The following is a 13,765-nucleotide window of genomic DNA, read 5'->3' as shown; positions in this document are numbered from 1 at the left end:
CTAACCCAAACCGAACCAAGGTTTAGTTTTTTCTGATTTGTATCGTGCTTGGGCTCATTTTACTCAGGAGAACCTCACCAATCTGTTGATGCTACTTTTGACTAGACAGACTTTGATTATCCCTATTTTTATAATTGTCTCAGGCACCTTTTTTAAGCCTAAAACACCAGAATTGCAACTCAAACTCACGTAGGCTCTTTATCAATTTCTAAGGACTAGTTCGGTAGCCATTATAGTGCATTTGGCCACAAAATCTGGAGGAATACAAAATATAAGCTGTAAAGTAGAGTTTAAAGAGAAACATTGTTTTTCAGCAAAATTAATTAAATGAAGTTTATATGTTTCTCCCAAAAAATTGTTTTAATTATTTTTGGAAGTCAAATCTCGTTACATTACGCGTACAGAGGCAGGTATTTATTCCAATTTTCAGCAACCAGGGAGGCATTTCTTGCAATAAAGGAGATAAATAAGCCAAATAGCATCCAGAAGAAGGGTCGCCTCCTACTAGGACGAAGAAGTTCTTCACAGAGGAGGACAAAGAAAGGGAGAAGAAAGGCTGTAATATTTATAGAATATTAATGCAAGATGTTCAGTTTTTCCTGTAGAAAGGACGAACAGTCCTCGGAAGACAGAATCAAGAGTCCTTTGTAAAATGGAAAGAGGAAAAAGGCACAAATGTACAACCGTTTGTACAATATTAACACAAGACATCAGCATTGTGTAAGAATAATTCAGCAGCTTCTCTTGCCCTCTACCCGACGATAATTCGTTGCTCGTAGATTATATCAGCTTACAATTATGTAACCAAGTACGACGTGTGACAAATACGAAAGCGTATAAACTCCACGGAGCCATCCCACAGAAAGTAAACTGGTAGATATTACAAGGTTAGCGGTCGTGTGCAAAGTACCATTAATCAGAAACTACACGAAATTCGAGTACGTCGCCGAGACTTATTGCAGTTTCGACTAGAACCTGCTTAAGTACTGGCTACGATTTGGCCCGCCTGTTGGATTCCGAAACGCCTTGGGCCATGTCAAGCAAATTCCTTCCCTACAGACAGGAACTCGCCCGCTCGCTTTGAGGATCCCGCGAATCGGAACGATTATGAGTTTGCTCAACGTCAAACGCGCCAGCGATCGACATCTTGCCGAGGACTTTGCTCCTTCTGAACGCCTCTTCGCCAAACACAGCCATTTCAAAGTTCCTTCATATCCTAACCCGCTGCGTCCCTGCCTGCCAGGGTTTCGCTTATAGCTAAATGAAAATGGTTTCGCGCCTGATGGAATCAAATATATTTTATATCACTCGAAACATCGTGTTTACGAACCGACTCATTTTGTGCTGGCACGTCGATCCATTCAACTTCAATTACGAGATAGCGTTACGTTCGAAAAATTGCCAGCATTTAATAATTAAAAACTCGGATGGTGGAGGAATTTTTTTTCAGGCAATCAAATCGACTCTGATGAAATGAATTTTTGGAGGCGCGGAAGAGGAAGGGGTACCGATAACTGTATTGAATTATATCGCCCGCGATAAGTGTTATACGCTGCCTCTCGTGAAGCTGGGTCTACGCTCTTACGTGCCATTGTTGTCGAAACGCGACTCTTGAAAGCTCTCAGTAACGTAGAACTTCAATTTCACGCGACATTTCGGAAATTCGATCGTAAAACCTAACAAGAACCACCTTTGGATCGCGTGTATCACCCGAGACGTGCGAGCAACTGCTACTTTCGGTTCGTTCACTGAACGAGGAGAAGGATCATAATCACTGCAGCTTGTAAACTTCGAACCTGACGCTTTGCTGTCATGAAGTGTGCTTCCGTCACGTTCTGAATCTCTGCTTTATTGTAATACTTTTTCTCTTATTTATATCTTGGATCTTTTTATGATTCCTGAGTATTTTTCGGTAATTGAGGGATTTCTTCCAATCTTGGTTGCCATTTCTGCTGCTAATATTTATAACTCCTCAAATTTCGTAGCTTCTGCTTTTAGATGTTTGAAGCTTCGAAACTTTCAAGTATTCAAGCTTTTAAATCTTGAAGCTTCCTTCAATCTTTAAATATTCAAAGCCTTTTTGAGTGGAAAACCAGATGTCAAAAGTCTCAATGATATATTACTGATTTCGTCGGACCGTAGAATTTCACTTGAGAATCTCTCAAAATTATTCCATGTCAAAAGTAGATAATTACTGTTCAAATCAAAAGTAACTTCAAAAGAGACTAAACAGCAATGAATTAGACTTCTAAGCATTCAAATGAATCCATATTACACTTTTCCCAATTGCAATTCTTTTCCCTAATTTCCAGAAGCGTCCCCTGCAGATTCTCAGAGATCTTCCAGACGCCGTTCGCTTTTGTACATTCGAATTAGTGCAAGCTAATTCCACGCAAAATCATACCATTAAGGTAGGCAACAACAGTTAGGCAGAAAATATTAACGGAATTAACGCGTTTCCCAGGCGGGCACGGTATCAGCCGCGGCCATCCTTGCCAGCCAGGCGCGGAATTCTTCCACAGAGTGATGGCCTCTGTCTGCGGCACGGAACGCCTCGAATCACCGAGAAAAACTGTACCGTAAGCGTTTGTTCCAGCCGAGTCGGCCGCGGGGCCGTAATTTTCACGAGCGTTGCTCGGGCCAGGTTATTATCAGGAGAAATTACTTTCAACCGGAAGAATCGCGACCCACGTCTCCCATTAGCTGTCTGTGTACGCCTCCGTGTGTGACTGTGTACACATTTCGGTAAGTTAACACGTGCAGTAAATTAGTCGAGAGAAAAGAGATTTCTCTAGCCTCCCTCCACCCCCACATATTATCTTTCTTCCCCTTTCTTTCAGGTTCTCGCTTCGAACCACAACGAATCGCGGCGGAGTCGCGCGAGCAGTCAGTTTTTCCAGAGCTGTCGTACGAAATCCCTCTTTGGGGGAACTTGGGAGGTGGGGGGAGAAATAATGAGTATCCTGTTGTACTGTATTGCTAAGGCCTAGCTTGAGTCTAGAGCAGCGATGCTCAAGTAGCATTTGTGTCCCACGAGAAGACCTCTGGAATGCGCTGCCTCTAATGCGTTTCAGAGGACTTCTCATGGGATACGAATAATTTGTACGAGGCGAGAGATTCTGAGGCCGACTTCTGCAGCAGAGAGGGGAGCCATCGAAGCTACTCTGTGGTCGTTCCTCGAGGAGTGGGGGAACCGCGAGCGAGCGATTTCGGGCATTGTCAGACGCCTGCGGGCATTTCTCCTGAGCATCACTGGTGTAAAGCCTGGAGCAGAGCTGCTCAGCATAGGGGCCTTTCATGCGCCTGCTTCCCCTTCCAACGACTACTGCCCCCACAGCGGACTTGTGTTGTCACGGAGATCTGCGACGCTAAAGGGGCAGCCATGACAGTCTATGTAGCGTCCTCGTTGTTTTCCATAGCGACGTGGATGGGAGGGGGAAACCACCGAAGGCACTCGTGCCCTGGCTGTGCCCTAGAGCAGTGCTGTCCAAGCGAGGGCCTGTGAGCCTTGTGCGCTCTCCCTCTGGATTAGTGATTAGTGACTAGTGACTGGCGACTAGCGACTAGTGATTAGCGACTAGTGATTAGCGATTAGTGATTAGCGATTAGTGATTAGCAATTAGTGATTAGTGATTAGTGATTAGTGATTAGTGATTAGTGATTAGTGATTAGTGATTAGTGATTAGTGATTAGTGATTAGTGATTAGTGGTTAGTGATTAGTGATTAGTGATTAGTGATTAGTGATTAATGCTTAGTGACTAGTGATTAGTGATTAGTGATATCACAAGGAGGTGTGAGGATACTGGCAGCATGGTCCCCAGGCCCTGTTAGCGATAATCCTCAGACTTCATCCCTCCGAAGAGGAGATGTAGACGTGTTCATGTAGCAGCAGAACTGGAGAGGGAAGCAGGCGAGCGCGGGTCCCCTACGCTAGGTGGCGCTGCTCTAGCGCTACACTAATGGGACACGCTATATTTCTTCCCGCCTCCCAATTCCCCCCACCACACTCAAAGAAGGAACTCCTGTGGCAACCTTGAGTATTTCCACATCCGGGAGTGCGGAGATAATCCCAGGGAAAGGGAGTTTCTCTCGTTTCGGAAGATCGATCAAGCCCCCGCGGGTTAATCGCGAACGTCAGCAGGTGTGGCGGCGTGACGTAACGCTCGCGCGAGCGGGGGCGGTAAAAATTGTTGGTACGCGGCGGCCCAAATGGCATCGCTCCGCGATTGACCCGTGGAGAGCGCTTTGAATTGCCGTTTTTAACGCGGAGACCGAAAACAGACACGACGGGAAAAAATGTTTCGGGGACGAGCGGCGAATCGGATTTGCACGGCGCTAACGAGCGTATCCGTTCGTCGGATGGCCGTGGATCAGCAGTGACTGTCATTTAAATATTTATTCGGCCCTTGATGACGCTGTTCGAGCCTTGTTTGAAAGGACGACGAGTGAATCCATTGTTGGTACTGTTTTCGGTGTTGTTCCAGATTTTGAAGTACTGAGGTGAGTAAACTGTTAAATTTAATATTCATGATTTTAATACTTTTTGGGGGATTCTGGAAAATCATAATTTAAGGATATTTCCTGGAAGCACAGACCAGGCATAGAGGATTATCTCGATAAAATTTCGTGACAATGTTATTTTAATGTACTCGTGTTTCGTTATATGTCCAGGTCTCAGGTTTCGTTACAAACACATTTCTATCCCCACTGCTTTTTTAATAATGAGAAAATAATGGCACAGAAAGGTGAAATTAGGAAGAAACTGGGGATAAGAGTAAAGTTTAAATAACATGTGAATCATAATTAGCAGTTATCTCGTTTTAGTTCTCCCATTTCTGCAGCTTCAGTTAATAATTCGTGGCTTTGTGCGTCAGAACGAGCGATCTTCGTATCTCCTTCGTTCTTCCGTTTCGGTCGTATCTGGCTGGTAACAGCACTTTAATTGGAAGTGCTTTGCGATTTAGTGGGATCAGTTAATTGGAAACCCTTGATGCATCTGTACTTTTATTGTACCGCTCGACGATGCGATCGACGCTTTAATTACAAATTCGATTACATACTTGTGAATAATAGGCGCGTAATCCTTTATGGTGATTCCCCGTGCCGGTGTATCGCACTCAACAAGTAGTTTGTTAATTCAGCGAGCAGTTAAGTCTTCGCGAACACGCAGCTGTTCGAAGCCGGTCCAATTTCGCGCGATGGATAATTAACAATTTGTCAAGAGCTATTTGGATAATTCATTTGCAGTTGTTGACTGGAAGTCATCGCGTCGACCCACTTTCCTTTTCGACATTGACCCCAGAGTCTCGAGACGTAAAGCTAGGGAAGCTAGGGTCCACGAGAATTCTTCACCCCTCTCTGCAATAAATAGCCACTGTTCACCCCTTGGGGTGGTCCCATCCATCCACGCTCTTAAAATTCAGCACTGAGATTCGATCGTGATCCGACGATTGACTCAACAAATCATCCCTAAAAAAATTTGCTTGGACTTCCCCTAAACAGGGAATCCTTGAAAGGGGTTGCGTGTCAGATTGTCAAAAAAGGGGGCTTGCGTCCAATGGCGACGAAACTCGTCGACTCGGTTCGACCCCAATCTCCGCTGGCCAGCCACTAGGGGTTGAAGAGGGGTGTACCCTCCAGTTGGAGCCACTAGCGCGCCTGTATATACCTGGTTAAAGGCTGACAAAGCTAATTTTGTAAAGTGTGCGTCTGGGACTGGACGCGTTAAACGGACAAGGGATGGCTGGTCCAGTAAGAAGGTCTCAAGGCCGGAATAGAGAAGTTATTCTCTAAAATATGGGATTGAAGCCGTCGTCGAAACGGAGGGCGAATCCTGAAATACGCATTGTAGTGGTTGTTTGCTCGAGACTCTCCAGAAGTCGTTTCCGCCGCGATTCGCTGGGGATGTTTGGTGAATTGGAAATTTCTGTGATTGAAGATCGAGGGAATCTACGAGTCTTCGGGATGGATACGTCGCGCGCTGTTAATCTGAAGGATTACTGTCAGTGTAATCGAATGAGGGGACACAGAGATTGATGAATACATAGATAAATGGCAGAGATAGGGAGATAGGTTTATTGGCACGGGATAACGCACCTTGGGGGCTAGGATAATGCTACCAGTTAACCCTTTGCTTCCAAAAGGTCTCATAAGGTCACTAAGACTGATTTAATATTATCATGATTTCGTTGGTAGATTTAGAGTTACATAAATCTGGTATTTATACTTCTCACTAAATTTCTAGAGACAATAAGGAATTTTCAGCAGAATTGGGCACTGTTCTGAATTGGGATTTTAACTCACAAATAATAGCTTTAATTTAACTAGATTAACCTATTCTGGTAATTTTTTAGCATATTTACTAATATTATTTATTAAAATAGTTGTGTAAGGTTATTATTACAATTATTAATTGTTACCTCTCCAATGCAGAACAGCGCCCAATTATCCCTTATTCCTCTAGAGGTTCAAAATGAGTTGTAATTCTCCTATAGATAGGCAACCCTTCTGGTACGTATACAAATATGGTTAGCTTTGACCCCTGTAAACGGCAACCGAGTTTGCACAGATGTCGAGAGGTTTATTCATCTACAGAAGCATTCTTATAATATTTAACACTCAATGGAAGTAATTAATTACGGGATTTCGACTAGCTTTCAATTTTTCTGCGGATAATTATTTCTCCTTCCCTTGGCGTTAAGCAAATACGAAAGCAGAACCGTGTAATGGACTTTCTGTGACTCCAGCCGTCATCTCTCACTCCTTTTCGTCAGTCGCAGCTCTTGGCGGTCCATTTCTCGCAGAAATTAAAAATATTTTTCAATTACTTCGCCCTTGTTTTCGTTCCTCGGCCCATTGTGTCGCGAATGAATCTGTCAGAGGAACAGGGGACGTTTCGTCCAGGTCCAATATCGTGAATAATTACGCGGCTGGAAAAAAGTAGTTACGGCCTTTGATTGGAGCGGGCGGGTTCAAAGCAGTCCGATTGGCGTCGCGTCATGGAGAGAGCGGGCATTATAAATCCAGCGGTGAAATTAGTTTTGTAGCCAGGCAAGTAGCGCAGAAATTGGAAGCAGCTTCTGAAATACGCAATCGCCGACAAGATGATATTGCTCGGCCAACAGGAAACACGAAAAATCGTTCGTTCCTCGCTCTGAAGTGCGCCTCCGATTCAGCCACTAGTTTCTCGAAGGTGGATGCTTCGCGAGAGGGGTGTGTGTCATCCGAATAATCGATGCTGTAGTTGCACACAGGTCGCTCAAATAACCCGGTGAACCGATTATCCAGCTCGCAGTCGTCGATAGTGCTTTAATCCAATACACCGTCCCATTGTGATCGATTGCTCGTGATAATTATTCTCGTTACCAACGATGCCAGTTCGAGTTATCGGGTTAAAGATCGACGCGCTGCCTCTTATCGCTGGGGCCATTTATTTTTTCCGACCACCGATCGCTCCTCGTAACTTTTCATTTTTATTCCGCTTTATACTGCTTCGGGAGTTATAAATTGTAGAAGTACTTGGTCGAACTTTTTCGAGTGGTCGTGTATTGGTTTATTGTTATTTGGTAATTTTGTGAAGCTTAAATATTAGGTGTACAGTTGTAGCCCCTGTAAGTAGGCAAGCTGTTTAACATTTCTGTACATTTGGTTGCTGTGATCAGGGGTCAGATGCTGCCTGACTCGCACGATTGTTGGAAGGGTTGTCAATCTGAAGGAATATTATTATATATCTAGCAGAGAAATAGGGAAGTAAATCGAAGAAAGAATTATCTCAGTGAATGATGAAGTAACGAGGAGTGGTGTCAGGTGGGAGAGATATTTCAATCTTCACCCATTGCACGAGGTTCTTTTATGCTGCGCGAGGTAATCCGCGTATCGCGGATAGACGAACAGCGGATAGATTTCGTTTAGGGATTGGTAGGGAGGGTTGGGGGCGGTGATGAAAGGAGAAAGGACGGGACAAAGACCCCGTAGGGTAGAGGGGGTTGATTGTAGCCAGCCGAGAGTAGACCAGACAGAAATTGCATTTCCCGCCGCGTGTATCCACTAACCTTGCGTCATTTCGTTTAAACAAACCACGTCGATCCACCCCTGCCAACGACCACCCTCTTTTCATCCCACTTCTATCTTTTTGCTGGCCACTCCTTGTTACCTGCGCTACGAAACCGCGAAACTTTCATTTCAGCTGGCACAAAGCAGTTTGATGACGATATCGCAAATAATATTGACCGATGAAGAAGCGACAGCATGAAGCCTGATTTAAGGGGTCGTGACCTATTTTTAGGGGATTTGTTGATCAAGTGTAGGGGGAGATTCTGGCTGATTTGGTATTCTCGTCTCAACTGTTTGGGTGTTAGAGCTTCCTTCAGTGGATTAGAGGATTCAAAGGAATCCTTGATACAGTGCTGTCTCGATAGAAGTTTGAAGCTAGACTTAAATTTCCTTGGAACTGTTCTTTTATTTTATGTGAACCTTACTTGAGAAAATTCGATCTCAAATTACTGGTATAAAAGTTGAGCTGAGAAACAAATTATTTACGTTCCTTAAGCTTCTGACTGACTTTAAGTTACGAGCTTATATCGGGACTACACTGTTATAGCTTCAGGTACCCAATGACATAAAGGTTTCTTTTTTAGAGTTTCCAGATCTAATAAGAATGAAGGTAAAATAAGAGTCTCAAGAGAGAACTGTAATTAAATTCAACCTGATTGTCAAAATGTTTCATTCGAACTTCTGTCTAACTCGAAAGTAACTCTTAAATATTTGTCGGGTCGAAGGAGAACTCTCACGGTCGTTCAAAAAACTAATTGCATTCCGATGTAGTTCCTCTCCATCTAATGTAACATGCAGTTCCCAGACAAGCTCAGACCTTTGTCATCCACGAACTTTCCTGATTGTAATTTTGCCGTAAATTAACTTCCTCAGGTCGCAAACCTTTCCTTTTTTAGAACGGAACTTTCGGTGCAATCATCAGCGCGACACTTGCTCGAAAGGAGGACATTAACTTTCATCAAGTACTTTGATCACTTGTCTTTTCTTAGTAATTCAAGGCGAGATTGAAATTAAAATCTCCTTAAATCTTGCTCTTTGCATACGGAGATACACGAAATGTGTAATTACGTCAAGTTAAATTAGAATATTGTAGAGTCACCCCTTTGAGCAGGCAACATTTGCAGTACTCTTGCAGAGACGGTAGCTTTCTATTTGCAAGCGCTGCAACTGTATTTGCACGAGTAATAAGGGGGTTGCCTACGGTAGGCGATCAAATGATTATGGTCAGGTGAAAATATTACATTCAGTTCGTTTAATCCTATAATTTTTAAACTTTCAAATACTCGAAGCTTCCAAACTTCCACATCAAGTTTTAGAATATTTCAACTATCTGCAAATCCTTTCTTAATCTACTTATTTGTTTCGAGGGGACGTGTCGCGTCGCTTAAAAGGTTGTTATCGATCTGTCTATATCTACTGCTAGACTGTCTAATTTCACTGCAGCTCGTCAACCGTGACTACGCCGTGGCTTGCACCGTTTCATTCGCAGTGCCATAAACAAAAGATCGTTTGGCTAATCGCAGCGGTCGGTTTGACCTGACAAATCGGGTCCTCGAAGAGTCGAGCTGGTCACGGGCCGTCATCGATTTTCATCCCCCTTCCTAGCTATTCGGTTTGGTAATCAACGGGCCAAGAGAGTTTAATCGTGGCCGCGGCGGCGGCTTTATTTTCGGCTTGGCTACCGAACCTGGATCCTATCAGATTGCCTCATCGTTGCGGAACACATGGCCGTCAGTGTAGCGGTCGTGCCGAGTCACTCCAATGTCTCATAACTCTTCGAAACTGAAACGCGATGCTCTTGATTGGTTTGTTCTTGGTTTCGCGTTGATTAGATTTCGAAATGGAATAGCCTTCGATGGGAAGGAGCTTTTGTGTCGTTTTGCTATTTAATTAACGAAATCTTGACCTACGTTTTGATGGAATTGAATCGAATGAAGGGTCAGGATCCAGAGAATACTACAGACTACTCCGCTATGAGCTTTTCTTTTGAGCTCACTTTTTGAGTTGACTAAATGTTAGACGTAGAAATGACAGGCAATACCTTAATTATATTTAATAAATAAATCATATAAATAATTACCAAATAACACTACTTTATATTTTATCTGGTATTTATTATACATTTTCCTGTAACTTTACTTGACCGGAGCAATACGATTGGAGACCAAAACCTATACGATTGGAAGTGAAGCCTATTTTGTGACTCCTGAGTAGTTTCATTTCAATTATTCTTTCGTAGCCTGACTTATTACGGTGTAAAGAATTATTAGGATCATCCAAGCATCGATTTTACCAAAAAAAGTAGTTTACCAAGAAGTGTACACTGTCAAACAGCTGCTTGCTCCGCAAACGATCAGTGACAGCTTCGCGATCGATCGGTAGGAAAGTTCGTTAACCGACGATTATAATATTTATACGAGTCAGACGAATCGAATTCACGACAGTCAGTCGCGTTAATTATTTTCCGTGGATCTCTCAGAATAATCTGGCACCGTAATGGCGTTCATTGATCCACGCCTTGACGTCTCTGCCGCGGCAAAATTTACATACTGGACAGAGAAATTTGCAAGATTTCGAGACATAAGATTCTTCGATGAATCAGGCATTGAGGGACTTTTGACAAAAATTAAACGATTATAGTCACTTTGAATTATTTTAAATTCTAAGTACAAATTAAATTATCTTTGTTTACCTTCGACTTTTTTAAAATAATCACTAGCTTAAAAATTTGTCTTAGAAAGATGCTTTAGAAAGCCACCTGACTTCGAGCTGATAACGAGTAAACAACGAGTAACCCCTTTTAGGGATAACCCGATTTCACAAGAATCAGACTCTTAACGAGAACGAACGATTCGTCTTAGGAAAGCGAATTTGTTTTCTGGTAGAACTCGAAGTAGAAGTTTCCAAGTAAAGTTCGCAAGAGGCCAAAGGTCTCGTTCAAGATCTTTCCTTCTTTAAAGAACGAGACTTCGTGGCTAGCAGTATCGAACTTGGAGACTTATCGTTCTACTGATTTCTTATCTGCCGCTTGTTCCAACCATCCTTGACCATTCCTCTTTCTGTACTATAGAGAACTTGCAAGAACAGAGACTGCTCGTATTATAACAGGTCGCTCAAGTGCGAACGAAGTAGATTTTTGACATATAAATTTCGACCTATGAGGAGAGCCAACGCAAACAGGATCACGCTTGTTGGGCAGGAACTCTTGGGATGCTTTCGGCATTCTTTCTTGGCGTTTGCGATCGGGGTGCGTGCGCGCGTTGTAGATTCTTCCTTTAACGGCGCGCTCGTGTTCTTTCAACGTGCCAGAAATGTTTGGCGAATGGGTGGTGGAAGACGTGGCGTTCTAATGCTCGCGTTTCGCTCGGAATTTTGACCAGAGGACGTGACTGAAAAGAACAACTTTCTCAAATTCTCTCCAACCTAACGAAGCTGTTCAAAAAATCTCGTCCGTGACCTTTCAACCTCCTCGAAGGAATTCTGTCTGTGGGAGAAAACTAGTCAAACGTAGTTTTAAAGAAAATAGAACGGCTTTCTCGTTATAAGCTCGCTGGTCTATTGAGTTATCAATTCGAGTTCTTCATAAATTCCTCGCTGTTTGTACTACTTTATCAAGGTACTTGCCACTTTCCCTTTAATCTTCTTAAAACCCTTCGAAAAATATTTCTCGCTATAAACTCGAGCAACGCCACAGCAAAGAAACCCTATATTTTCTTCTAGGATCACTTCTTATAAAACAAACAGAGGTCAGCACATAAATCAAAACTCTCACCATAAACTCATCGCTAGTTTGAAATTGTGAGACTATAGCGAGTGAAGCCTAGCAAGGCTAACTTCCGTGCAAAATAGGGGCATCATAGTAGAAAGGGAAACAGTTTATGTGAGGAAGATAGCGGAGTAGCGTAGGTGGGTCCTCTGAAAGGCTAGTCCAAGTTGGCTGTGTTAGCGCTGGCGGGGTCAAAGTTCGATCAAAATAAAAAGACCTTCCGAGAAGTTCTCAAGACGCTCCTGAAGCTTCTCCTTTGACGATCCAGCCCCGCGATACATCAAAGACGCCGCTGCCCTGAAAAACTTGCCGAGTATTTAACTGAAAATTCATTTGTAACTCGTCGGCGTTCCCTTTGAGGCTGATTGTGCGCGGTGGCCGCGGGGGCAGCGAAACGGGGGCGACTTTGCGTTAACTTAAACATTACACGGGGTTGCACGAGGAAACTGGTTCTGTCGGGGAAAGCTTGTTAAGTGGGCCCACGAAGGGCTCGGCGAAATGAAATCGAGAAGTGTAACGTTAATCAATCTTCGCGGCTGCTAAGATGAATTGCACCGAGGGACAGCCTTGGACGAGGCGATTAATTAGGGACCATATATTTGCTGTGACAGGGTCGTTCTGTGCGCGCGCGCGCCTCTGTGTTCCTAGACTGGTTGCCTTTCACCGAAGAAGGCATTTGTTCCCTTTCGAGACATGTTTGTAATACTTTCCCTCGTATTTCGGCTTTCAAGCTACACGCTCCCTTTTCTATTTGTAACTACTACTTGTTAGAAGCTCGTAATCGACAATTTTGTTTCGTTAAGTACTCGCTATTACTACCACTTTTGCCTTTGCCAATCGTTAGATAAGTAATCTATGCATAAATTAATTCTAAAAGAATTTTTTCATATTATTTTCTGTAAGCTCATTACTTGTATCGATTAATGAGCCTATAAAGAGTAACTGGTGTAGGCACTTTTTATATGTGAAATCATTTCTGCTTTTAACTAAAGAACGGTTCGTTCAGAATTTTAAATCCATATTTTCTGGAACCCTTTCCTGACCCTCCCTTCCCCACACACATGTGAAACTTAATCGAATCAAGGCTAACGAAAGTTGGAGGCAATTCAGGTTTTGGTATGTCGCCAAGGAACTCGATACTTGCCAAAGATCCTAACATTTACTTCGTGTTCATAATCGTTCAAATTTCCTAACCTAAAAAACTTCCAAAATGGAAGGGAACTATTGGTCAATTTGTCAGGTAGATGTCGCGGCAGGCTCATGCAGTCGAGTTGGAACATTTCAGCACGGTTGTAAATTTGAACCGCGCCAAGGGATCTTGTCCAGTTCTGATCAGTATGTATAATGTATATCATACAGGGCCGAACGGGCGTAAAGGAAATCGATTAACGGGCTAATTTCGAAATTCATTAGCCGATCGGGCTTGAATCGCCGCGGAGTTGCTGCATGCCAACGAGCTGATTAATCGGAACTCTGGCACGAAGCTTCGCCGCGAGGACGACACCTGCACGGTTTAAAATTTTGAGCCCCGACACTTGTGGAGAATGCAAAAAATGCACTGTGGGCAATTTTGTGATGCACGAATTTGGTTGTTAGAAGAAAAATTGGGAAATATTTTAGGGAAATTTGAAGTTACATTTTGTCTCAAAATGTGAACGTATCGTCACAGTAGAATAATCCTGTCCTGAAAAATATAAAACAAAGTAAATTATAAAGCAAAACAGAATATTGTAAGGAGATAGAATTTAGCTGTATTGTAGAGGAATATCTAACGTTTTGAATACACTGAATCTAATATAACCGGCAATGCACAATATCAATTCACAGGAAATAGATAATTCAGAGCGTGCAGTGAAACATTAGGTTGATGAACATGTTAATGCTCATCAAAGCAATTTTCCAGACAGTTAAAGACGATCTAATTTCATATCCCCATCAAATGTAGC

This window comes from Calliopsis andreniformis, chromosome 7 (assembly GCF_051401765.1).
Source record: "Calliopsis andreniformis isolate RMS-2024a chromosome 7, iyCalAndr_principal, whole genome shotgun sequence".
Lineage (NCBI taxonomy): Eukaryota > Metazoa > Arthropoda > Insecta > Hymenoptera > Andrenidae > Calliopsis > Calliopsis andreniformis.
Note: the sequence above shows the minus strand (reverse complement) of the source record.